General features: G+C 49.7%; 1 long non-coding RNA gene across 1 annotated transcript; it reads left to right on the forward strand.

Annotated features, from left to right (window-relative positions):
- The first annotated feature begins 9,574 nt into the window (after positions 1–9,574).
- LOC123609712 lies at positions 9,575–13,023 on the forward strand. The gene is made up of 3 exons (XR_006717921.1): positions 9,575–9,681; positions 9,853–10,030; positions 12,824–13,023. It is a non-coding gene; the product is annotated as an uncharacterized LOC123609712 (long non-coding RNA).
- The last annotated feature ends 13,217 nt before the right edge of the window (positions 13,024–26,240 follow it).

The following is a 26,240-nucleotide window of genomic DNA, read 5'->3' on the forward strand; positions in this document are numbered from 1 at the left end:
ACAGAGAGTATGAGTATCTTGCCCAAGGCCACCCCACCTGAAAGCAGTAAGACTTGGATTAGAGACCAGCCCGAGCAGGCTGGTTCCAGAACCCTGCTCTGATCTCAGCCAGCAACCAGTGTTGTCAGGAGCTAGAGTATTGTCGGTCCCTATCACGGCAGCCCTCCTGGCTTGCTCCCCTGATCCTCTATGTACCAAAGCACAGTGACAAGTCTGATCTGTAGCCTCCAGCAAGCATGTATGCATGCGAGTTTGCCTGTGTGTGTATGTGCGCGCGCGCGCGCGTGTGTGTGTGTGTGTAGCTGGAAAGTGAGTGAAGCCCCTGATTTTAATGCAAATGAGCACAGGGCTGGAAGCTCTGGCAGAGCGGTCTTCTCCTGCCCCTCCCCACACCCCCAGCCCCAAGGCGTCATTATCAGTGTCTCCAGCGGAGCCACAGGCAGCCTTCACTGGCATCAACGGTTTTTATTTATGTATTTATGTATTTATTTATTTTTAAGGTTTATCTATTTATTTTGAGAGAGAGAGGGGGACAGAATCCCAAGTGGGCTCCAAACTATCAGTGCAGAGCCTAAGGTGGGGCTCGAACTCACGAACGGAGAGATCATGACCTGAGCCGAAATCAAAAGCCGGGGGGGTTTCTGGGTGTCTCAGTGGGTCAAGCGTCTGACTTCAGCTCAAGTCGTGATCTCATGGCTCACGAGTTTGAGTCCCTCATCAGGTTCTCCGCTGTTGGCACACAGCCCTCTTCAGTCTTCCATCGCCCTCTCTGCCCCTCCCCTGCTCGCTCACTCTCTCTCTCAAAAATAACTTAAAAAAAAAAAAGTCCAATGCTTAACCAGCTGAGTCACCCAGGCACCCTTGGCGTCAACAGCTTTTTTTTTTTTTTTTTTTTTTTAATTTTTTTTTCAACGTTTATTTATTTTTGGGACAGAGAGAGACAGAGCATGAACGGGGGAGGGACAGAGAGAGAGGGAGACACAGAATCCGAAGCAGGCTCCAGGCTCTGAGCCATCAGCCCAGAGCCCGACGTGGGGCTCGAACTCACGGACCGTGAGATCGTGACCTGGCTGAAGTCGGACGCTTAACCGACTGCGCCACCCAGGCGCCCCTCAACAGCTTTTTTTTTTTTTTTTTTTTTTTTTTTTTTCAACGTTTATTTATTTTTGGGACAGAGAGAGACAAAGCATGAACGGGGGAGGGGCAGAGAGAGAGGGAGACACAGAATCGGAAACAGGCTCCAGGCTCTGAGCCATCAGCCCATAGCCTGATGCGGGGCTCGAACTCACGGACCGTGAGATCGTGACCTGGCTGAAGTCGGACGCTTAACCGACTGCGCCACCCAGGCGCCCCTCAACAGCTTTTAATCACAGGGACAGAACCCCTGTGGATCAAAGTGACCCGACTGCAGAGGAGGAGGCTTGCCTGCTGGGCCAGAGCTGTCATCTGTGGAAGACACTTACCAGGACGGGCCAGACCAGAAGTTTCCATTTATTGACTTGGCCCAAGCTCTTCCTATACATGATTCCAACCCTTCACAGCCATCCGTTAAGGCAGGAGTTATTTCCATTTCCCAGGTGAGGAAGCTGAGACTCCTGTAAGATATGGTCCATTAATAGGAGCCTGGGCCATCTGGCCGGATTTGTCATGAAAAGGGACCCCTGGTGATTGTTAGGGAGACAAACAAAGTGACTTTTTGCCACGAACTCAAAAGATCAGGATCTGTGGAGCAGGGGTCTGGGGGAACCCAGGTTTAACCCAAGCCATGGCTGTAGTTGCGGAAGGAAAATCCCTCCTGGCTGGAACAGGCCCCCTTGCCTCCAGGAGGCGCACTGCTCATGGGAATCACACAGAGAGTACTCCAGACTCTTGGCTCCCCAGAAAGGCTCCTCCTGTTCCTGCTCTGGTTCCTTAATTTGGGCTTTAATTCTTCTTACCACTTAACATCTCAGTAAATTTCTGTTGACAACTGGCCTGTGCTTTCTCCAAGAACAATACACACCTTGTAATGTATAAATCATTCCATCAATAATTGCCTGCAGAACAGTGTATCAGAAGCCTGGGTGGAAAGCATGGAGGGAAAGAAGGCCCACAGAAGGCAAGGGTGATGTTGAAAGAAATAGAGATGGGCCAGACTCTTCCCTGAGCCCCCGTGCTGTGGAGGGACTCCCTGCTGTCAATGAATAATTCCTGTTGTCACATCTAGAACACAGGATCGCTGCTGTCACTACTGAACGCGTCACGTACCTGGCATTTCTCAGTTATTATCTGTAATGCATGGGATAAGCCGTTACACCCCTGGCATCATTTCTCCCTGTCTTGCACGAGCTAAGGAGCTAAGGCTCAGATGGGTTTGAGACGTGGAAACTGAAGGGACCCCATGAAAAATAAAAGCTGTTTCTTTTCATTTTTTAAATGTTTATTTTTGAGAGAGAGAGAGAGAGAGAGAGAGTGAGTGGGGGAGGAGAAGAAAGAGAAGGAGACACAGAATCCGAAGCAGGCTCCAGGCTCAGAGCTGTCAGCACAGAGCCTGATGCAGGGCTCGAACCCCCGAATTGTGAGATCATGACCTGAGTTGAAGTCAGAAGCTTAACCGACTGAGCCACCCAGGAGCCCCCAAATCTGTTTTTTTTTTTTTAACTTTGCTTTTTTTCTAGCTTCTGTTCTTGCTAGGACCTGCATGCCCCACCCCACTCTACACATGCCTTGTAATGCGAAATGTCCTCCTTGTAAGGGACAAAGTGATAATGATATCTTTGGAGTCTTCCAGCGCCATAGATGATCTCTAAGGAGTAAATGGGCGAGATCATCATAAACATTCTCTGAAACCACAGACTCCGAACACCTTGATCCCCACGACACCTGGCCCCTGTCCTTGTTCTGCCCAATTCCTAGATGTCTATGAGGACACCTGTACCAGACCACGATGGCCAATAAAAATCCCAGGCCCCAAGCAAAGATGAGATTCATGCTCTTTTCCTTTCTGAGTCTCTAGGACGGACCGTCTGCAACTGCTCTCCCTTTTGCTGACTTATGTCTGATTTCCATCCTGCGTGAAGCCAATGACCCTCTTGGCTGGGTCTCCCTCTTTGGGTCCTTGGACCTGGTCTGCATGCATCAGGTTCAGTAGTCTGTCCAAGGTCAGGCAGCATGCCAGGATTCCAGCCTTATTCTGACGGACTCTAAATGCATGCAGGCTCCCAGTGCCACCTTGGTCTCTTGGGGGCAATAGCTCATAAGTGTATGTGACTGCAATCCACGGCAAGAAATAGATTTGACTTCTCCTTGCGTGGGATATTGTCCCTTTGTCCCTTGGGACCCACTGCCCTCTGCCACGAGAGGCATAGGGCACTGCACCCGCGGCTGTGGTGCCCTCTGGCTTCTGGGGAGGCTCCATTGCCAATGGGTAGTTCCAGCAAGACACGAAAGGTGGAGAGTGTGGCTGGGATATTTTGTCTCCCAGCTTCCTTCCTGCTCTGTCACAGCAGGCTGGCCGTCCCTCCAATAATGGCCACTGCTCCTTTCAAGGTGGCTCTTCTTCACAACTCCTCTTTTGGGTTCTGGAAAGCATTCCATTTTACTTCTGCGCCAGGGGTGGTAACATCTCCACTGCTGCTGGCCCCTGGGTCCTGCATGCTGGTTTCCCTCTTCCCCAATTTTGTAAATAGTCTCTCTATTAAACCCTCCTCAAATTATTCTCATTTAAGTGTGTCTTCTGTTTCCTCTTGGGACCCCAACCGGGTAAGGTAACCCAGCATGGGCACACATTGTGAGACATAAGGGAGATGACTCATTTTCAGAAATACCAAATAAAAGCTGTGGGCTCACTGGGTGGCTCCGTCCGTTAAGCATCCGAGTTCGACTCTGGTCACGATCTCACAGTTCATGAGTTCGAGCCTCACGTCGGGCTCTCTGCTGGCAGTGAGGAACCTGCTTGGAATTCTCTGTCCCTCTCTTTCATTGCCCCTCCTCAGCTCATTCTCTCTCTTTCACTCTCTTAAAATAAATAAATACGGGGCGCCTTGGTGGCGCAGTCGGTGAAGCGTCCGACTTCAGCCAGGTCACGATCTCGCGGTCCGTGAGTTCGAGCCCCGCGTCGGGCTCTGGGCTGATGGCTCAGAGCCTGGAGCCTGTTTCCGATTCTGTGTCTCCCTCTCTCTCTGCCCCTCCCCCGTTCATGCTCTGTCTCTCTCTGTCCCAAAAATAAATAAACGTTGAAAAAATAAATAAATAAATAAACTTAAAGAAAATCCATTTTAAATAAAAGCTATGCTGGTGAGTTAACAGTAGGTTTACAACCTACTGGAAATATGTATGAACCACCCCACACAATGGAGTCCCAAACCCTTAGACACTTCACTTCCTGGTTCTTTCTCCCCTCTCTGTTTCTCAGACTTATTTGCACGGGTTTGCAATGAGCACACACCAAAGAACAAAGGGAAGAGGAACTGAAATTCTCTGCATCACCTCAGGGAAGGTACATTTATTCCAATCAGACTACTTTTTGGCTTAGGTGGGCATAGGCAACATCTGGGTTAGGCTATAACCTCTGTAGTACTCAGCCAATGAGGAGTCAGGAGAGGGACTTGCATGCTAGGAGATAAATTGTCTGCTGTGACTGCTCTGTGTTTGTCCATCAGACACATGCTCTCGAAAGAGCATTGATTAAAGCCTCACTTCACTATGTTCTGAGTCTCCATGTCCCTCCTTTGATTGGGTTGGTAGGCTTATTTCTAACACAGATGATGCAGGTAGGCCGGGTCTGAGGACCCAGAGGGGGTCCTGCAGGACCAGGCAAGAGAATCCTTGGCCTCACACAAGATGGAAATCAGATGTGAGCCAGCAAGAGGTGAGAGCAATTTATCAAAGAGAGAGAGAGAGCAGATACAGACAGAGCATCTTGGAGATTTGGAAAGAAAATGGAGGATGAGTCTCATCTTTGCTTGGGGTCGGGGGTTTTTATTGAGGGTGGTGGTCTGGTGTTCTTATCCTCTCAGTCATCCAGGATTTGTTCAAAACAAGGAGGAGTGCTCAGATGTCCTCCATGAGCCACTCATGCCCTAGAGCTGGGGGTCTTGGCAATCAAGGTGTCTTGAGTCAGTGGTCTTTCTTTTTTTTTAATTTGTTTAATGTTTATCTATTTTTGAGACAGAGAGACAGAGCACAAGCAGGGGAGGGGCAGAGAGAGAGGGAGAGACAGAATCCGAAGCAGGCTCCAGGCTCTGAGCTGTCAGCACAAGCTCGAACTTGTGAGCTGTGAGATCATGACCTGAGCCGAAGTTGGATGCTTAACTGACTCAGCTGCCCAGGCGTCCTGAGTCAGTGGTCTTGAAAAACACTCATGAGGACGTCACCTGGACACTCCTTAGATGTCATCTACTGTGTTGGAAGACCCCAAAGAAAGCATTAACTCCTTGACCTTTACAAGTTGGACATACATTAAGGCCTGTGTAAGGTGGGGGTACAGGTCTTAGCAAGAGTAGAAACAGAAGAGGAGCCAAAGGGAGAAAAAAAACAGCTTTCTTTCATGGGGTCCTTTCAGTTTCTCTCTCCTTCTCTCTCTCTCTCCCCCTTCCTCATTTACACACACACACACACACACACACACACACACCTGAAACAAAAGTTTCAAGAAACCTCTCCATTCTGCCATGCCCTACCTGCCTCACCAAATAATTAAAATGTATTTCATGACTCCATTTTGAAAAAATCATTTTAGACTACACCCATGATGAGGTCCACGGTGACCATCCAAACCATCCTGTCTTTGGAAAATGAAGTATTTGCTCAAGGAAACTTGCTCCAGGCAAAGACTGTTCTAGAACCCAGACCCGGTGACTGCCGTCCTGCATGGTGCCAAGCCCAGCAGTCGTACTGCCCTTGCTTTGGTGACCTTGACTCTCTCTCATGTCCTTCTCTCCCCAAGAACTGGCTGAAAGATGGTTATCTCCTTATTAACCCACTAACTTCCCTGGTCTTTTCTGAGTGCTACCCTCCGACTCTTCCACTCATGAATGGCACAGCCAGGGTTTAGAGGCCTTACTTCTCAGAGCTGGAAGGCACCTTGGCAATCCCTCAGTCCAACCCTCTCATTTTACAGGTGAGGAAGCCTGGCACCCGAAATATGACATACTGCTAAATCAGCACAGGCCTGATTCATAGCAGGTTGGCTGAGGCCGAACATAACAGAGAGAAACGTCCAAACATTCTACAGTGAAAGGCAAAACCTTGGAGTGTTCACTGTCCCAGAGCACCCTGAAAGTCAGGAGGGGCCCCTCCATGACCGGTCATAATGCCAGTGCCCCCTCCAAAGGAAATGGAATCATCATGATCTTCTGGAACTGGATTCCTGCCTGGGAATCAGCATTGCCAATTGGGGGTAGGAAGGCAGAGGGTAGCACTGGGTGAGAAGGGTCCCAGTGATGTGGTGACTTATGTTCTCAGTGGCTAAATCTCCTCTCCCAGTCTCGGCGGCCCTGGCCTCCAAAGCGGGGAGCACTTTAACCCTGAGAGCTAAAAGGCAGAATGGGAGAGGGGTGTGGGCAGGAGGAACACGTTACCATTTCCATTTATATTTATTTTTCTCTTTAACAATTTTTCTTTCTATTACTTAATATCCTGGCTCTCAGTATTACATGTATAAAACTTAAAGACTAATACATTTCTTTGGTGAGCGAGAGCTAAAATGTGTTCATTCTTGGGACACAAAACTGAAAAGGTTCTAAGAGGCTGCTCTGGGGAACCAGGGACTATCACCTACCTGGAAGGGGCGCCTGGGTGGCTCAGTCGGTTGAGCAAATGACTTTGGCTCAGGTCATGATCTCATGGTTCCTGAGTTTAAGCCCTGCATGGGGCTCTCTGCTGTCAGTGCGGAGCCCACGATGATCCTCTGTCCCCCTCGCTCTCTGCCCCTCTCCCAGTTGTGCTCACGCATGCGCACTCTCCGTCTCAAAAATAAGTAACCATTAAAAACAAAACAAAACAAAACAGAATCACCTGCAGAGATTGACTCAGGGGCCCCAGGCCACACCTGCTGCTGCAGATTCTCTGGGGGCGGGGCCAGGAATGTGCATGTTTTGTTTTTCTTTTTTTTTTTCATATTAAATATGATTTATTGTCACATTGGTTTCCATACAACACCCAGTGCTCATCCCAACAGGTGCCCTCCTCGGTGCCCGATGCCCGTTACCCACTTTCCCCTCTCCCCCAATGTTTATAGCAGCATTTCCAACAACAGCCAAATTATGGAAGGAATGTGCATGTTAAACAAGCTCTCAGTTGAAGTCTAAGTCCCACAATAGTTGCTAACTGCCTTTGGGCTTTGCTTCTGCAGCAGTGCAAAGAACTCCCTTAGCCCACAGAGGTACCTACTGCTCCTATCCCCAGAGCGGCATCTTGCACAGGGTAGGTCCTGGCCGTCCTGTCTTCCGTGCAGAGTACATAGGGCTGCCTGGCCACGGGGGAGCATGGAGCTGAAGTCCCCTGAGATGTGCTCCCTGCCACAGAAGCCGCATCTGTCTTGAAGAGGGGGCACTTCTTCCTGATTTACACAGAGCTGCCCCGGGGGCTGGCAGCGGCCCTGGCCTGCTCTCGTGCTGCCTGCAGGGAAGGCTGACGGTTCCCTAGGACCACTGTGATCACCAGAGTGAGGACAGCAAGGGGAGGGAGGAAATGTGACTGAGACACCCCAAGACTGGCCTAGGGCTTGGAAAGAATGTCCTGACCTGAGTGACAGTGCTGCCCGGTGGATGGACCAGAACAGGGGTGGAGCCATGCAAGTGAAAAGGGATTAAAATTTACTCTCTTAATAAATACATACATATAAACGGAACTTTGTATCTCTTAATAAATACATAAATAAAAATGGAAATTGTAAGAATCATTTCTTCACTTGCGTGGCTAAAGAGAGAGTACTCTCTTAAACACAGAGAACAAACTGAGGCTTGATGGGGGTGTGGGGTCGGGGGGAGACGGGGAAAATGGGTGATGGGCATTGAGGAGATCACTTGTTGGGATGAGCACTGGGTGTTGTATGTAAGGGATGAATCACAGGAATCTACTCCCCAAGCCAAGAGCACACTGCATACCCTGTATGTTAGCTAACTTGACAATAAATTATTTTTTTTAAAAAAAGAGAGAGGGGCGCCTGGGTGGCGCAGTCGGTTAAGCGTCCGACTTCAGCCAGGTCATGATCTCGCGGTCCGTGAGTTCGAGCCCCGCGTCGGGCTCTGGGCTGATGGCTCAGAGCCTGGAGCCTGTTTCCGATCTGTGTCTCCCTCTCTCTCTGCCCCTCCCCCGTTCATGCTCTGTCTCTCTCTGTCCCAAAAATAAATAAACGTTGAAAAAAAAAAAAAAAGAAAAGAAAAAGAAAAAAAAAGAGAGAGAGAGATTAAGTAATCTCTTGAGATGCGAGAGCGGTCAAACTCAAGGGAGAGCTGCGCCCAGGGTTTGGGTCTCTATCTTTTACTGACAGTTGTTAGCTAAGGGGTGGAATATTTATTATTTGGGGAGGGGATGTCTTTGGGAGCAGGGTTTCATGTTTTTCTCCCTTACTTGGTCAGGATCTCTGACCCGGGGCCTGTCTGCTGGGATCTGGCTCCCTGTGTCTTGTTCGTGCAAGATGGCCAGGACAGGTTGCTAACTTTCCTGATGAAGGGGTTTGAGCCCTTTTGCCAGTTTCCAGGCATCCTGTTAAAGCCTGAATAACTGCGTAGTCTAACAGTAGGACACAGGGTGAAGAGCAAAGTCACCAACGACCAACTTCAGGAAAGGGAGCAGAGAAAGGAGAGGAGACAGTGGAATAGAAAAAAGAACAGGGAGGATAAACAGGCAGAAACTCAAAGAAAAATAGAGAAACAATTAGTTTTGAGATGGGGGTGCAGTGAGGAGTGGGCTGCTGGCAGGGCAGCATGCCTGGGCTCTTGGGGAGAGGGTAGGTGGGTGGGATCTGGCTAATTTTAGGGGAAAAATTCTGGCCTACCCTCACCCTCAACCACCCATCACTGACATTTGCCTTAACATTGGCCCACGATGGGGGCATCTGGGTGACTCAGTCAGTTAAGCATCTGACTTCAGCTCAGGTCATGATCTCACAGTTCACGAGTTCGAGCAGCTCAGAGCCTGGAGCCTGCTTCAGATTCTCCCTTCAGTGTCTCCCTCTCTCTCTGCCCCTCCCCACCCCTCAAAAATAAACATTAAAAAAATTAAGAACAAAAACAAAAACAAAGCATTGGCCCAAAATGGCTGGAGTAGGAGAAAGACTCTACAGACCAGGGACACTGAGTGTTTCTGGCTCTTTCCCTGGCTATGGTGAGGAAAAGGACTTTCCAATGTCAATGCTTTTCCACTGGCCACTGGAACCCGGTCATATTCGTGTTTTACATCTGAGCCATAAAAACCAGCAAATTACCTGTTGGGTTGTTTTAGCAAGGATTCTTGCTTGCTGATGACATTTCCCCTGGTGATATGCACCAATTGGAATTCTCCAGGGTGATTGCTATTATCACATCATCAGTAGTTTATCTTGGGAGCATTGGGGTTTTGCTGTTTGAATAACCAAGCCCGGGAGCCTGTGCCATGGGGGGAAATGTTTAGTCTGATGAAGAGAACCCCGTGAGTCCAGCATCTTCTCGAGACCACGGCTTCTGGCCAGAGCTTATTTAAGAGAGCAGAAGTAAAAAGGTACAGGAGGAACATTTGCTTGTTTAATTGGCCATAGATTTTCCTGGCAATAATTTGCAGCAAGATAAGGGACCTCGTCAAGGTCATGTGTCTGGGCACGGCTGGGTGAGGAAAAGGACTAAGGAAAATCTGGGTGGTTGCCTTTTTAAATGAGTTTGCTGATTTTCCTAGGACTCATCCATCAGCTGATGAATGTCTGCCGTTTAACTAAGAGTTCCTGCCCAACTGGCCTGGCTCTCAGCCTGGACCAGCGGTGTCTGGGTGAAGGCAAAGACGGAGGACCTGTCCTGTGGTCACGAGTACCAAAGGCATTGGAGCTACACCCCCAAGGCCAGGAACCTGCCCCAAGGTCAGTGATTCACTACTCATCTTGGAGATAGAACCAGCCACTTCTGGGAAGCAGGATGGACAGCTGCGCATGTCCTGGCTTATATAGGCCCAGGCTGGTTCTCTGGCTGGGCCCACACTCTAGTCCCAGCCTTCTGGTCTGCTGGAGCAGAGCCTGTGATTCCCCAAGCTTGACCCAACACTGGTTTTATAGAGTGGACCATGTGCTCCCTTTCTCAGACGAAGTGGAGGCCCATAATAGCATCCACGTCTCTGTACTCTGTTGTGAGCATCCCTGCCTTATTATATTGTTCAGCATCGCTGTGAGCTACTGCCGTCCTCCGTTCCCACATAGACAGCTCTACGCAGCCATGGCCAGCACTTGAACTGAGGTTTAGCACCGGACTCAACACTCACAAATGCTCAGGAAGTATTGCAATGAACGAATGAATGAAACGACTTGCCCAAAGACATATAGTTGGTACTTGCAGAGCTAGGACACTGAGGTTGAGTCCCGTTTAGTGATTCTTCTACTCCTCCACCCTGTCTACCAAGAGGTAGCGCAGAGGGGTTAAGCACACAAGCATGTGGCCCCCGACCGCTGGAGTCTGGGGCCTGGTTTATTTTCTAGCTGCTAGGTGGCCACAGAGGTGTGCCTCTCAGATTCCCCCTCAGGAAGGAATTTGCTGCTCAGCGGCCAGGAGGGCGGTTAGCAGACAGCGTCTGGCTACAGCACCTCAGCTCTGGAGCCTGGGCCAGTTCCTCCCAGTCAGCCCCAGCCAATGACCATGGCAGGGGGCTGGGCTGGCCACTTCTGCCCAGAGCCGCACTCCTCTGGCAGGCGGTCTGTTCCAGAGCTCTGCACTGGGCTGGCTGAGACCCTGTCATGGTGCCCGGTGGTTTTCCAGCCTGAAGGTTCTTTCTCCCTCCCCCTTTTATATTTCTCACAGGCATTATTTAAAAAAATTTTTTTTTTTAACATTTTTGAGAGAGAGAAAGACAGAGCATGAATGGGGGAGGAGCAGAGAGAGAGAGGGAGACACAGAATCCGAAGCAGGCTCCAGGCTCACGAGCTGTCAGCACAGAGCCGGACGCGGGGCTCGATCCCACGAACCGTGAGATCATGACCTGAGCCTAAGTCGGGCACTTAACCCACTGAGTCACAGGCATTTACTTCTAATAAATCTCAATAGATCTTAGTGTCTGCTTCCCAGAGGACCCAGCTGACACAAGCCAAGTGACCTGGGACAAGTTACCTCTCCAGCCTTTGCTTTTCTCATTACGGCCTGCCTCACAGGGTGGTTGTGAGGGGTCGCCGAATCCACGTGGCGCCTGGCCCAGGTTAGCACTCCATACACGCGAGCCAGCGCTACGACTCAGAAATCCCGCTTGGCCTGTGGATTTCAGTTGCAGGCATCCTGTACCTGGGTACAGGAACCGCAGCGAGATGTAGCCCTTGGACTGGATTCACACATGCCTCTGAAGTAAAGTTATAGAGACGCCAACGCTAGTCCCTTTTCCTGGGCGGCAACGCAGGAGGCTAAGAGGGCAAGGGCTGGGGGCCGGGACTGAGCAGAGACTGTCTCTCTCCTGGGGAGTCAGGTTCTGAACATCCAAGGCTGAGCCTGAATACCCCCGACCCCCGACGTCCTGCTCAAGGCCCACTTCCCCCTGTGAAAATTTGTGAAGAAGGTGAGAGCCAACTTGGTGCCTCCTTCAGTCCCATTTGCCTCTCCCATACACCCTTGACCACTTCCCTACCTCAAGCTCCCTCCTCAACTGCCCTGGATGACCCTTGCAGCTAAGACATTGGCGCATTTAAGAACCAGAGAGCTCTTCTTTTTTTCTTTTTCTTTTTTTAGTTTATTTATTTATTTATTTATTTAGAGTGCAAGTATGAGCGTGTGAGCAGGGGAGGGGCAGAGAGAGAGAGAGAGGGACAGAGAGAATCCCAAACAGGCTCCTCCAGGCTTGATCCCACAACTTGAGATCACAACTTGAGCCAAACTCAAGAGTCAGATGCTTAGGGGCGCCTGGGTGGCTCAGTTGGTTAAGCGTTGACTTCAGCTCAGGTCATGATCTCATGGTTCATGAGTTCGAGCCCTGAATGGGGCTCTCTGCTCTCAGCACAGAGCCCGCTTTGGATCCTCTGTGCCCTTCTTTCTCTGCCCCTCCCCTGCTTTCACTCTCTCTCTCTGTCTCTCTCAAAATAAATAAATAAACTTAAAAAAAAAAAAAAAGAGTCAGAAGCTTAAAGGATGGAGCCACCCAGGCTTCCCAAGAACCAGAGAGTTCTAACCCCAGGTCTGCCTCAGCAGCAAGCCACACCACACCCTCTGTCTGGGAGCAGGCTCTAGTCTGCTGGGATCAATTTCTGCCTGTGTAAGGAAAGGTGTGGAGGTGGACAAGGGGTGATTCCCCTCTGGCTCTGCCATTCTGTGTCAAGGGTCTGCAAACTCTTTCTCTGAAGGTCAAGACAACAAAGATTTTATGTTTTTCAAGTCAGCAGGTCTCTGCCACAGCACTCTGCCATTGTGGCACAAAAGCAGACAATAGGCCAAAAAAAGAAAAAAAAAAAGTGTGGCTGTACTCCAAGAACGCAATCTACAAACACATGTCCTTTGGCTCAAGGGCCCATAATTGGCTGACTCCCATTCTATATGACAAATATGACGATACTCCCTGGGGAAACTGATTCCATCACCTGGAGCATAGTGATACTGGGGAGGGAAGTGGAGGGAACAAACAACAAATTTGGGTCAATGAGCTGTGAGATGTTGGCCGGGGCTTCTCCAAAGCCGCTTTTCTTTTGCAGGACCTCTCGGGAAGGAGCTGTGTCCAGAGGGTAGTATAGCCACAATTGTGGTGGTGGCGGGGAGGGAACCAGAAGAATTTTCAGAAGACTCACCCAGTAGAGCAGAGCCAGGAGAATCAGAAAGAAATGGTCTCAGGGACCTGAGAACAATGGGGACCCCTGGAACAAACCATGCCTGAAGCTGGTAAGACTCTCTTTGAACTTTTAAATAACTGGTTCATTCAATGATGTTACCTTAGACCAAGCTAAGTGCTCTATCATTTACAATCAAAAGAAGCTTAACTGATGCAATCAGGGAACTCAGAAAAGGAGGGAATGCCACCCTCCCCTATTAGGCCACCAAGCAGCCAGTCTATCCCCACACCCACAAACTCGACAGGGAAAGGAGGAAGTAGGGGCTTATTTGCAACAGGAACCAGAATAAACCCCCTGGTGCTCAGTCTGGCTTCCAGGGTGAGTCAAGGGTTAAATAGATCTATTGGAATATGTCCTAATCTCTGCCCCTCTGCGCACCCCCCTCAAAGGGCTCAGCTCTCCCACCCTTTGCTCAGCTTCCTCTCCCCAAATGTCATGCAAATTATCCTACAGCAGCCTTTGACAGGTCCTGCTGAGTTAACTGCAGCTGGCTGCTGAATCCTTAGAAGGAGGATTGTCTCAATCAAAAGGAGAAAGTCTCTGCAGCCAATTAGGCCCTGCGTTATTTGACTAAGTGTGCCAGATTAATCGCAGGTATTAATTACAGGGTATGGAGGGCAGAAATGCAATTATCAGCACCTTCTCTTTGTGGGAGGTGGCTGTGGGCAGTGGAAATGGGAGAACCTGATCAAAGCTTACCGAGGTCGTCTTTCGAGCTGCGGCTGGGTGAGGGGATCATTCTGTAGGCTGGGAAGTGGAGAATCACAGGGCCTTGCTCTGGGCTGCCAGCTGGCCTGACCCTGAGGGCGGTTCAAATGGTTCAGATTCTGGCATGGGCTTTATGCAGGGAAGCTGTTGGTAGTCCGGGTGGGGCACAGCTCCCGTCTTAGCTCTGCCCTGATGCACCAGCTGAGCCTGGACCAGGGATCCGATCTGGAATTTAGTTTCTCATCTGTTAAGGAGGAGTTGTTCTGGAGTTAGCGTTTCTCAAAACAGGGTTCTGTTGGCCCTTGGGACTGGTCGGTTCTTCCTGTGTGGGTCTACTCCACACGTTGCCCAGGGAACACACTTACTAGGAATCCCTCCTGCCCACCCTAGACACCGTGAGGGCTCTAAACCACTGGGCCATCGCTCAACATGTCCCTTAGGGAGACAGTACCACCCCTGGCTGAGACCCCCTATCCCACAGCCTCCCTGGAGGCTGTGTCTCCCTCTCAGACTGGGGCTCCCTGAGGGCAGGGCTGTGTCTCTCCCTCCTCAGACTGGGGCTCCTGTACCTCAGGGTCCTTCGTTTGAGAAATGGGGATTACAATGTGCCTTCTTCATTGGGGTCTGGAGAGTAAATGTGATGTCGCTGGTCAGAATGAAGAAAAGTGCCTGGCACGTAGTAAGTATAATAGTTGCCACCCCTATGATGTGTAGAACCTCCTCCTGAGTATTAATTATCTAACTTCAACCCTTCAAAGTACATGCCATTGTCCCCATTTTACGGATGGGGAAACTGAGGACCCGAGAGGTTCAATAACTTGCCAGGTTTCAACAGTAGGTCAGGGACTTCCTAGCCTGGCCCATTTGAGGGAGGGGGGACATGACGAGGCCAGGCATTTACTGACCAGGAGGCCTGGTCAGGAGGTCCTTCCCCTCTCTGGACTGATTGAGATGGTTCTCAAGAGCATGAAATGAAGCCTGAACTCCAGGACCAGGTCTGTAAATAGCAAGGCTGGGGGGGCCAGGGAATTCATGGAGTCTTGTCCAAGGGGGCTGCTCCCTGGGGCGGCTGCGGGAAGGGAACCACCCTGGCGGGATACTTCCTCCATTATTGCTGGGAGCAGCAGAGGAAGGTGAAGCAGGCCACAGAGACTCACATGCAGACATTCAGAGCCCAAACAGCATATCACAGAGAAGCCACAGAAAGCTCAGGGACATGCCAAGGGATGGAAGTCAGCCACTTCTCTGCCAGCTTCCTCTCCTCACTATGGTCCATAAGGCCTGGTGACATCTCGGGTGGCTACCCCAACCTCTCTGACCTCATCTTTGTGCCACTGTGTCTAGACACACTGACATTTCTGTTCCTCTTTCCTACCTCAGGGCCTTTGCACTTACAGTCAATGCTGCCTGGAATGCTTTTCACCTGGACCTTCCTCTGGCTGACTCCTTCTTATTACTTGATCTCAGATCAGAATCCTCTACTCAGAAAGGCCTTCTCAAACCACCGCCACATTGTTGAACGTTGTTTGTTGTTTATCAGCATAATATTCTGAGTTCCTAAATACTGCCTGGCACTTAATAGGGCCTCAGTGAACAACAAATAAATGAAGAATGAGACACAGCTTCTGATATCAGAAATCATTCAGCCTGAGGGAGGAGACATAGTCCTCAGGGAACCCAGAGTCTGAGGGGGAGACACAGCTCTTTGCTCTGGGAACCCTAGTCCGAGGGGAGACACAGCCCTGCTCCCAGGGAGCCCCAGTCTGAGGGGGGAGATACAGTCCTGCCCGCAGGGAGCCGTGTTCGGAGAGGGGAGACATAACCCTGCCTCAGGGAGCCGCAATCTGAGGGTGTAAGGGGACACAGTTGTTTCTCTTTGGACAACAGTGTATCTAGCAAGTGCAAACCAAATATGTAAACTCTGAAGACAGTGTGGCTAAGGGACCACGGGCTTATAGGGCTCAGTCCATGGAGGACTTCCCGTAGGAAGCTGCCTCTAAAAATCAATGACCCATATCTCAGACACACCAAAGGGGTCTCACTCAGCCTAGTAGACCAACTCTATTCCATTGACATCAGAGCCAGTCAAAGCAGTCATGATCGGTGAGCGTGATTAGTGACAAACCCCACAGATCCTCCTCCACAGGACCAGACATACCTACCTGACCACTCCTTTGTGCGAGTGATTAATAAATAATAAATAATAAATTAATAAACACTCTCTACCTCTCGATTGGAGAAAAGTGTTGCCACAGGCCGTTCGTTCCTTCTCTCTGCTTGTAACCCTTCCCCTCGTCACCACTTTCTCATGTCCTTCCTTCCGTCTTACCTTTGTGGAATCCAGGACCACTGCAGTCTGCGAGTGGTACCTACCTGGAGTTGTACAGTGCACAACCTGTAGAGCTGTATGCAAGCAGCCCTGAAAAATTTCCAGTCTCAGGACCTAGAGACACCTCAGAAAGCCTAGAGCATAGTCTAGGCTCAACTTTAAAATTGTGCTCCCCATTCTGGTTTCAGTTGAAGTCCATGCCGTGCGGTGGGGTCTTCCTCAAGGGAGCCATACACCCAAGCTGTGGCACTAATCATTGGTCTGCTGCAGAGTGGGGACCCTCTGAGGTCAGAGGTCCTTGTCCGTACCAGCTTTAGCAATGGCGTGAAGAGCAGTGAAGGTGGGATGGGAAAGACCCCCTTACTTTCTGGTGGAGTAAAAATACAGATATTGCTTGGATAGCCATTGTAGCTCTGACCTATGCCCAGGGCATGACCTTGAGCAGTTTACTCAGCCTTTCTGGGTTCCAGGTTTCTCAACCGTACAAGGGGGTAAAAATAACCCTCATTCGTTCCCCCACCTGCTCACCCCAGTGTAGTGAGGATTACGTAAGGTAATTTATGTAAAGGGCCTAGCTTGGCACCAGGCACAAAGGCCCACACCATGACTGCTCCCACCCCTCTGAAAAGCTCCCTCCTCCCCGAAGCCCTTCTCAGCCTGTGTTCTGCATGTGCGTTATGGCTCTTCCCTGTGGAAGCCGTTTAAAGGCAGGAACTGTTACTGGGAAGAGATAAAATCCTTGGCACAGCTCAGCCATTACCAGAGATGTTTAACCAGCCCGCGTTCACAGGCGGGAGGACACGCATGAAAGCGTTTTATCTTCCTCCCACAAGGGGAGAGCCGAGCCCCGTGCCAAGCCGAGATGAAGGCTTGATTTTTTCTAAGTAGACGTTTAGGATTCTACTGATGCCTTGCTAACTCCCAGTCAAATCACGACATCAAGGAAAGAAAAACTCCATTTTCTGCTAAGATGTTGAAATGGCCCTTTCCAATTAGGCAGTGGGTTCCGGGAGGGGGAGCCCAGGCAGGCAGCCCAAAGCTGGGTCTGTTTATCTGTGTGTTCTAGGGTCTGAGAGCCTCTCAGAGCTGAGCCTGCGACTCCTGAGCAGGGCTTGGCCTCCAAGCGACATCCTGCCCTCGGTGTCTCCCCCTAGTGTAGGTCGCTGTTTATCCCTAGGAGGGACAGGAGACTATTAATTACTTGTCAGTTACATGTTTTGCATATATTGATTGGTCTGATCATCTACTTTGAATTAGCAAAGACAAGGACTCTCATCAAATTGCCCACAAGATGCAAGTATGTGCAAACAACATCGTCTATCTGGAATTCTCCAATCCCCAGCTCTCCATAGCTCCTTGTCTACCAAGAAGGCACAGATTCACCTTTTAAGACTCAGCTCAAGGGGAGATAACAATAGCAATAACAATCACTTACATGGCTCTTTGCTGGTCACTGCTCTAATTGCTTTCCATGCACTAACTCATTTCATCTTTTTTCTATCTGTAGTGACTCAAACAATGGCCACAGATCTCTCCCGTTCCTCCCATCGGAGAGGTGGGGTCTATGACCTCTCACTTTGAATCCGGGCAGGCCCTGGGTCTGCTTTGACAAACAGAATGCGGTAGAAGTGATGCTGTGCCAATTTCTGCATCAGGCCTGAAGATGCTAGAAGCTTCCACTTCCATCACTTGGCACAGTGTGTTTGGGAGGCCTGGGCCACCACGTGAGGAGTCTGATTAGCCCAAGATGGTCATGCTGGAGTGGGCACATCCAAACGCTCTAGTGGACATCCCATCTAGACTCAGCCTTTCCGTCATTCCAGGTGAGGTCCAAGACATGTGAGTGAAGCCATCTGAGACCCTCCAGGCCAGCTGAATAAAATTGAGTGGCCTCAGCCAACACTACGTGGAGCAAAATCACCACGCAGACAAACCCTGCCCAAGTACTTGACCCACCAGACCATGAGATATAATAAGATGGCCAGGGAGCAGTAGGTAACCATCACAACGACCTTCGGAGGTAGGTACAATGGGATACGTTTGACAGTTGAGAAGACAGACACAGAGCAGTCACATAAGTTGCCCAAGGTCACCTAAATATCAATTGCTAGGGCCTGGACTTGAAACCCAGACAGCTTATCCCCAAAGCCTGTGTTCCCTCGTCTTCTCTGAACTCTGTATCGACTGTTCTTCCAGCTGTCCTAACACCTCTTGAACTTACCCATGGGCAAATCTACTACCCTACTGGCTGCAAAGTCTGCTGGAGCCAGGTGTGGAGTCCTGGTATCATTTTAGCTCCATTCCTAGCATGGAGGAAAAATGCTCAATGTTTGTTGAAAGAGTGGAGGGGTGTGGATGGATGGATGGATGGATGGATGGACTTGGATGGGATAGAGCCTGCAAGTGTGGAGGAGCTAGAACCATTTGGCTCCATGTGAGGGTCAGTATGAGGGAAGCAGAAGGTCCTGAAGGTGAGAGAACCCTGACACGCAGAGGGGGAGCAGAGGCCCCCTTGGCTAATTATGTGGTTCTTCCCCAGTGCCCTTTCTTCTCCAAGGCCTCACAAAGAATCACTCTTTGCAAGTAAGGATTGGTTTTGTTTGTTTTTAAAGTTTATTTATTTATTTTGAGAGAGAGAGCATCAATAGGGGAGGGGCAGAGAGAGAGAGAGAGAGAGAGAGAGAAAGAATCTCAAGCATGCTCTGCCTGATGTGGGACTTGAACCCACGAACCATGAGATCATGACCTGAGCCCAAGTTGGACGCTTAAACGACTGAGCCACCAAGGCGTCCTGCATAAGGTTTGATTTTGACAAGCGCTTCTATTTTAGTGTTATATGTTGTCTCTAATCTTTTCTTTTCTTTCTTTTTTTTTTTTTTTTTTTAATTTTTTTTTTCCAACGTTTATTTATTTTTGGGACAGAGAGAGACAGAGCATGAACGGGGGAGGGGCAGAGAGAGAGGGAGACACAGAATCGGAAACAGGTTCCAGGCTCTGAGCCATCAGCCCAGAGCCTGACGCGGGGCTCGAACTCACAGACCGCGAGATCGTGACCTGGCTGATGTCGGACGCTTAACCGACTGCGCCACCAAGGCGCCCCTCTTTTCTTTTTTTTTAAAGCACAGTCTTAACAAGGACCAAAAACAGAGTCGCTGAGAAATAGACATGTCAGGAACCTGGAAAATCTAGTCACTATCTGACATAAATTTTACCTCTAAATGTCCTGGTAGGCCAGGCAAAAAAGAAAATATATTACAGTTAAGAGTTCTGATTTGGGGGAGGTTGACTGATCTTCTAAATCCAGAACCAGTAACCCCCAGTAAATGCCTGTACCAAAGGGTCACCTCTGACCCTCAGGCAAGAGCCTCTCCAGGCACACGTAACCCACAGTTTCACCATCGGCCCACCTTGAATGCAATGGTGCCTCTTCGATCATTTCCTCTGTCATTCCCAAGTGGCCAGTAGCCTGAGTTCATTCATCTCTCATACATGAATCCTCAGTCCTGGAGGTCTTGTGCTTTTGGCCAGAGCAACCAGTGCCCTCAAGAGCTTCCAAAACTCTGGAACCTTCTAGAGAAACAAGTCTCTGGGGTCCTTCCACCAGCACTCTTCTCTTTAAAATTCTAGGCAAACAAAAGGATTTTTTATCATGTTGTCCAAGAGTGTTTTTCCAGAAGGAATGCTCACTCAAAAGCCCAGTGGAAATTTCCACTGGGGCTTTTTGTCTTGTCACCCATCACACAGAGCAGCATTCAACTTACAGGATGCAATCCCTGAGATGCCGGTGGTTAGGGCACATTCATAGGAGCAGGTACAAGGGGCCAACGCGATTATCTGGGAAGATGGAACTTCTGCAAAAGGTGTGGGTCCCGCTGGGGGCTCTGAAAGAGCCATCTGTTCTTCCAAGGGGACTTTGTCACATAGATGCTCTTACAGAGGGTGTTAGATTACACAACAGTTGACCCTGAGAAGTTCACTGTCTCATTAACCCCATGAGAGTGACCAGGACAGCAGATTCTGAGCTATCAGACAGGGTGATGGGGACATCATGCACAGCCATCCTGAATCCCCCAGCCCCGCCCCTGCCCTGCCTTGCTCAAGGCAGATGGTTCACTGACCTGAGGAAAATGCTGAATCCCAAGCCAGATTCACCCTGTCGGTCTCCTCCCTGGCACCTCCAACCCCACCACACACACACACACACACACACACACACACACACACACACATGTACGCACTCACTCACACACTCAATTGCCCCAGTTTCTGTTCAGGAAAGTAATTTGCTTTACTAAAATTGTGAGTAAATTGTGAATCACTAAGCAAAGAACTATCAGACACAGACGAACCTGAAGATAAATCATTTTTGGAAAGTTGTCATTTTGAGGCACGCAGAGGCAGACTTCCCTAATGTTAGCGAGGGCGTGGAAAAAGACAGCCTCATGGGGTCACTGGGTATCCCCTGAACATTCCCCTTTCTATTCCTCCCTCTGGACCTTCTCACTTGCTGTTCCCTCCACCTGGAACACCCTCTCCTAACATCCATCTTTTCCTGGCAAAGTGCCATCTATCCTTCCAGGTCCAGACATTCCTAATCCCAGCCCTGCACAAGCCCCCTTAGATCAGGGCCTCCACCTCCCCTCTCACTGTGTCTGTCACTTTGTGGTTAACAGAGGAGGCTCTGGAGCCATGGCCTGGGCTCAACTTAAGACTGCTACTTAACTTGCTGTGCAGCTTTGCAGAAGGTACTCAATCTCTCTGGGCTTCAGATTCCCCTTCCATGAGATGATGTGATTATCATCATCCCTTGGGGCTGCATGCACGGGGCTGGGCACACAAAGAAGCTCAAACCAATTGTTAAACTGAATTGTGCAAATAAGGGATTGGCCATAGTCCTCTGGGAAAGTGGGGATATAGAGACAAAAATGCAATGAGGACTGCTCCTAGAGAACTATGGGGATCCACGGAGAAAGTCGGGGCTGGAGGTCCTGCCCAACACACCCTGACTGCCACTACCCGGCACTCAGATTTTTTTTCTCAGCACCAACCCCCACCTCCTCTTCTGGACTCAGATACCATCTGACTTGAAAGGAAGCTCCTGCCTCAGGTCTGCTCTGGAGGGGGCTGCGGGCAGTGGCAGGCTGGAAACTGTTAAAAATTAGTTCTCTGGAGAAAGGGAGAAGACATCACCATTAGTAGTGTTTGCCAATTTCCCTGCTGTAAAGACTCCCAACAATGGCTGATTTCAAGTTACCCACATGTTGTCATTGAACCAGGAGTTCAGAAGAGATACATTGTAGCGCTCCATTATATGGTATTTCCATCAGATGCCTACAACAGTGTAAGTAACCTGAAGACTATGGATATCTTAAAGTGTAGCTAAACCATTGGGAAATGATGGGTTTTGAATATTTATAAACTTTCTTTTTGATAGAATATTAAATGTAGGTTTATACAGTATCGTTTTAAATTACAGTTGTGTTTTAAAAGTGCCTGTCAGGGGCACCTGGGTGGCTCAGTCAGTGGAGCATCCGACTTCAGCTCGGGTCATGACCTCACAGCTTGTGGGTTTGAACCTGGTGTCGAGCTCTGTGCTGACAGCTCAGAGCCTGAAGCCTCTGGGTCTCCCTCTCTCTCTCTGCCCCTCCCCTGATCACGCTTTGTCTCTCTCAAAATAAATAAACATTCAATTTTTTTTTAAGTGCCCAAAGTTTCTGAAACGTTAACAATTGGCTCCTCCCTCATTAGCAACCTTGATGCTCTTTGCAAAACATACTTACCTCAGGGCCTTTGCACTTTCAGTGCAGCGTTCCCTGCCTAGTACGTTCTTTCCCCAGATAACCATGTGATTCCCTCCCCTCTTCAGCTCCTGTGCACAGATTACTTTGTCCTTTATTAAAAGACCTTCTCTGGCCATTCTATATAAAATAGCAGCACCCCCTTCCCTCAGTACTTCCTAACCTCCTAACTCTGCTGTACTTTTCCCCAGAGCCCTTAGCACCACGGTAGTCCAGATAAACCAGATAGTGTTATCTGTTATCTGTTAGCTGTTTATTTATTGTCCATCTTCTCCCACTGGCAACTCCCTGAGGACAAGGATTTCCCTCCATTGTATTCTCTGATCCCCAGTTAACCTGTGTCTGGCAGGTAGTAGGTGCTAAATATGTCTTTGTAGACTGACTCAGCGCTTACAGCTCTCCGCAGCCTGCACGGTGCAGCCTCCATTGTTATCTCATCTGCTCCTAACAGCAGGGCGGTTATGAGGACTCCCATTTTGCGGAGAACTCCCTCCTGCACTGTAGAAATTAGGAGGCTTAGAGATAAAGTGGCTTGTCCAAGACCTCAGCTGGCAGAGGGTCTGGTCAGGCTGGCATTCCGTCCTCTTGACTGCTAAGCCAGGGCTCTCTGCCCCCAGCACTGTGATGCGTCTCACACAGTGTAGGAGAAACTCCCCTGTGTGATATACCCTGGAGGCTGGGAATTTGCAGGTCATATGATGTGCTGCCTCTCCTGAGCCCCTAATGAAGTTTCTGGAACACATGAACTGCTCAGGAAACATGTTTCTAGGGTGAATTGAAGTCAGACAAGTTTTTTTTCCCCCAATGCCCTTTCTCACCCAAGTTCCATCCTTTCTACCTGTAAGATCTCCTTATCGGGGCACCTGGGGGGCTTAGTCATTAACTCTTGATTTCAGCTCACGTCATGATCTCATGGTTTGTGAGATCAAGCCCCGCGTCGGGCACTGTGCTAACAGCAAGGAGCCTGCTTGGGATTCTCTCTCGCTCTTTCTCTGCCTCTCTCTCTCTCTGTCTCTCTCTCAAAATAAATAAACAAACATCAAAGAAAAGATCTCCTTATCAGGTATTAGGAAGCTCTAATGAAGCCACCAGGGTCAAGCTTTGCCTACCAAGGCCTAAATATATTTTTAGGTCATATGCAATCACAGCCACCCTCAACTCCTGTTGAGTGCAAGGACATGCTCAACAAATAAATGTTGGATGGATGGATGGATGGATGGATGGATAGATGGGTGGGTGGGTGGGTGGATGAGTGGATAGATGCATAAAGTGTTTGTGTGTGTGTGTATGTGTGTACAGATGAGAGTTTGCTACATTGATGGTGGGATTTTAGGCATCCTGTGAGAAGGGGAAAGGAAGAAGGATCTTCTGGAGCCATAGCACTGATAGGCTGGGAACTGCCTTTCCCTGTCACAGCCCCGAGGTAGTGAGTCTGCCCCAGAATTAAAGAATGTATTGAAAGGGGCACAGGGGGAGTGGTTCATTTTTCTGATGACTGGTGGGCCCAGCACCTGCTCCGATCTCCTTGTTATTCTTTGAGGGATGTTCTTGCCCTGCGGGGAGGGAAGCGGGGGGGGGGGGGGGCTGGTGGGGAGGGGGCAGGGGAGCCAGGCTCCATAGGTCGCCTTCCAGAAAATGAGATATCAGCTGGCAGGACTGAATTAATATAAGGAAGTGGACCCTGCTGACCCAGCCTCAATCTTGGTAAATCTTGGGTTCAGGAACTTTCTCCGTGGCCTTGAGTTCTCAAAGGAGCAGCTGGAGGCCAGGTATGGAGAAGCAGATGTGCATATACAAGGTGAGTGTGTGTATGGAGGGGGTTAACTACCTGGTTCCCAGTCCTTCTGAATAATACTTGCTTATAAAAGGGAAATACTGGCTGTTTCCTGGACAACTATTCCCAGAGAGGACCAGAGGCAAGTTGGGGAGAATCTAGGCCTTCCAGAACCTTGGGCAGTAGGAGCCAGAAGTGCCCTTGGTGATTGCAAGGCTTCCCAACCCTTTCCAATGCTAAGAAAGACCTGCCATAATTGTTCAGTATTACAAGCTCTAGGCCAGTGGATGTCTTACTTTAGCAGGCACCAGACTCACCCAGAGAGTTTGTTCAAACAACTGGGGGCCCTGCCCCCAGACTTCGATTCAGTATCTCTCGTGTTGGACCTGACAATTTACTTGGGCTGCATAACGAATCCCAAGAGGTGCCGGTCGTTGCTGCTCCTGGGACCACACTTTGAGAATCACTGCCTAGTTGGCTCCCTGGACCAGAATCTCCAGGAGAAAGATCTGGAAGCCATTTTCACAACTTCCCAGGTGACTCCTAGCATCATGGTACTTTAGGAAGCTACTAAAATGTGAAGGCCGCCTATAGCAGAAGCACCTGGGGAACCTTTGTTAAAATGCAGATTCCCAGGCCCTGCCTTGGCCCTGAGGACTCAGAACCCTTAGGGGTGGGGCCCAGGAATCAGCATTGAACCAGCTCTCCCGGAGATTCCAAGCTAATTGCAGTTTGAGAGTCATGTGACCTTGTATAGCCTCCTGTATTACACAGGAGTAAACTGAGGCCCAGAGAGGTGAACTTGTAGGCCAAAACACTCAGTTTAGTGACCAAACTGAACCCCAAACCGGGCTGTTTTCCAAGAAAGGAAGAAAACTCCAAGGTTAGGGCAAACTTGGGTTGTCTTGGGAATCCCAAACCCCCAGGCACTTTGGCTGAAGCTCTCTGAATCCTGGAGTTTTCTCTTTAGGTGCAGGAGCCACAGGGCACCATTCCCCAAACATGCCACCCGCCTTTCCATTGTGGTGCCTTGGTGCCTTTACTCCACCTAAGGACTCAGCCAGGCACACACTCTCTACCTGCCAGCATCTTTCTCGTCTCAGCTCGTCTCTCTATGAAGCTCTGGTGACCCCCAGCAGGTGCATGGTCTCCTCTGGACTTGCACTGATCTTGAACACTTGTCCACAGCTGCTCTCACTGCGGTGACAAGGACCAACTTGTTTAGCTTTCCAAGCATGCTCGTCCTACTTGGTGACCCTCTGCTGTACTGGCCGCGGGGAACAGGTGGGAGAACACTGGAATGATGCTACCCATGGATGCACTGTGGAGCCATGATGCAGGCGGGCTGGAGTTCTGGCAAAAGCAGATCCATCCAGAGAGCATTTTCCAGAAAGAAGAGGAGGGTAAGGAAGATTCTAAGGGGCTTGGATCTCTGCTGTGAGATGTAATTCCTGCCTCATTCCTCCTCTTTCTGAAGAATCTTCAGCAAAACCACCCAACATTTTCAAAGGCTTTTGGATTCAGGTTTTTCTGTATTTTTACTGTAATAATTCCTAAATGGAATCAAGAAGGCCTATTTTCAATGGGGTCTGGACACTCTGTTTTGTCGTTCTGCTGGCCATTGCTGCTTTTCCAATTACCTTAGCAAATAAAAAAAACCAGTATTCTTTCTCTCTTATGGTTTCTAGGTCAGAAATTTGGGTGTGGCTTAGCTGGGTGGTGCTGGCCTGGGATGTCTCGTTAAACTGCAGACAAGATGCCAGTCACCCGAAGGCTTGGATGGGCTGGAGGAACCCAGGGTGGGGGGGGGGGGGGGGTGGGCAGCAATGGCTTCCATCATGGCTCCCTCACATAGCTGCCAAGTTGACGCTGGGTTGGTGGAAGACTGCAGTTTCTCCTCACGTCAGCCTCTTCCAAGGTCGTGAGTGTCTAACAGCTAGTAAGCTGGCTTCCCCCAGTGCAGGCAGTTCAAGAGAAAGAGACGCAGACAGAAGTGGCACTGTCTTTTGTGACCTAGCTTTGGAAGTCGCACATCATCACTTCCACCACATTCTGTTGACCAGGAAAAAAATCACTAAGTCAGCCCATACACGAGGGAATTTGGCTCCATCTGTTGAAGGGAGGAGTGCTGATGATTCTTGAGTAGAATTTTTTTTAAGTTTATGTATTTATTTGGGGGGGAGGGAGGTGAGGAGAGAGAGAGAGAGAGAGAGAGAGAGAGAGAGAGAGAGAGAATCCCAAGCAGGCTCCATACTGTCAGCACAGAGTGCGGCTTGGGGCTCAAACTCACAAACTGTGAGATCATGACCTGAGGCGGAACCTAGAATCAGGCGCTTAACCTACTGAGCCCCCCGGGTGCCCCAATCTTGAGTAGATTTGGAAGTGCTCCAAGTTATAGTGTTTGAGAGACTTGGTACCTGTGTCCGGGACATAGTAGAAGCTCACTAAATGTCTGGTGAACTGGACTGACTGCCCATCTTTCCCTAATGCCACTCTGAGGCTGAGATGGGACTGGGAAACAACAGCCACTGGCCTGGGGTGGAACTGTCCTGGGGCATTGCTGGCTGTACAGTGGTAGGCTTGGGCTCTGCCCTATCTGGTTCATGTGGGGCAGCCTTCCCTGGCCTGGGTCTTTGGTCAACAGTGTCCTTCCCGTCCTGTGCACGCCTTTGG

Source organism: Leopardus geoffroyi, chromosome B2, assembly GCF_018350155.1.
Source record: "Leopardus geoffroyi isolate Oge1 chromosome B2, O.geoffroyi_Oge1_pat1.0, whole genome shotgun sequence".
In the NCBI taxonomy this organism is placed as follows: domain Eukaryota; kingdom Metazoa; phylum Chordata; class Mammalia; order Carnivora; family Felidae; genus Leopardus; species Leopardus geoffroyi.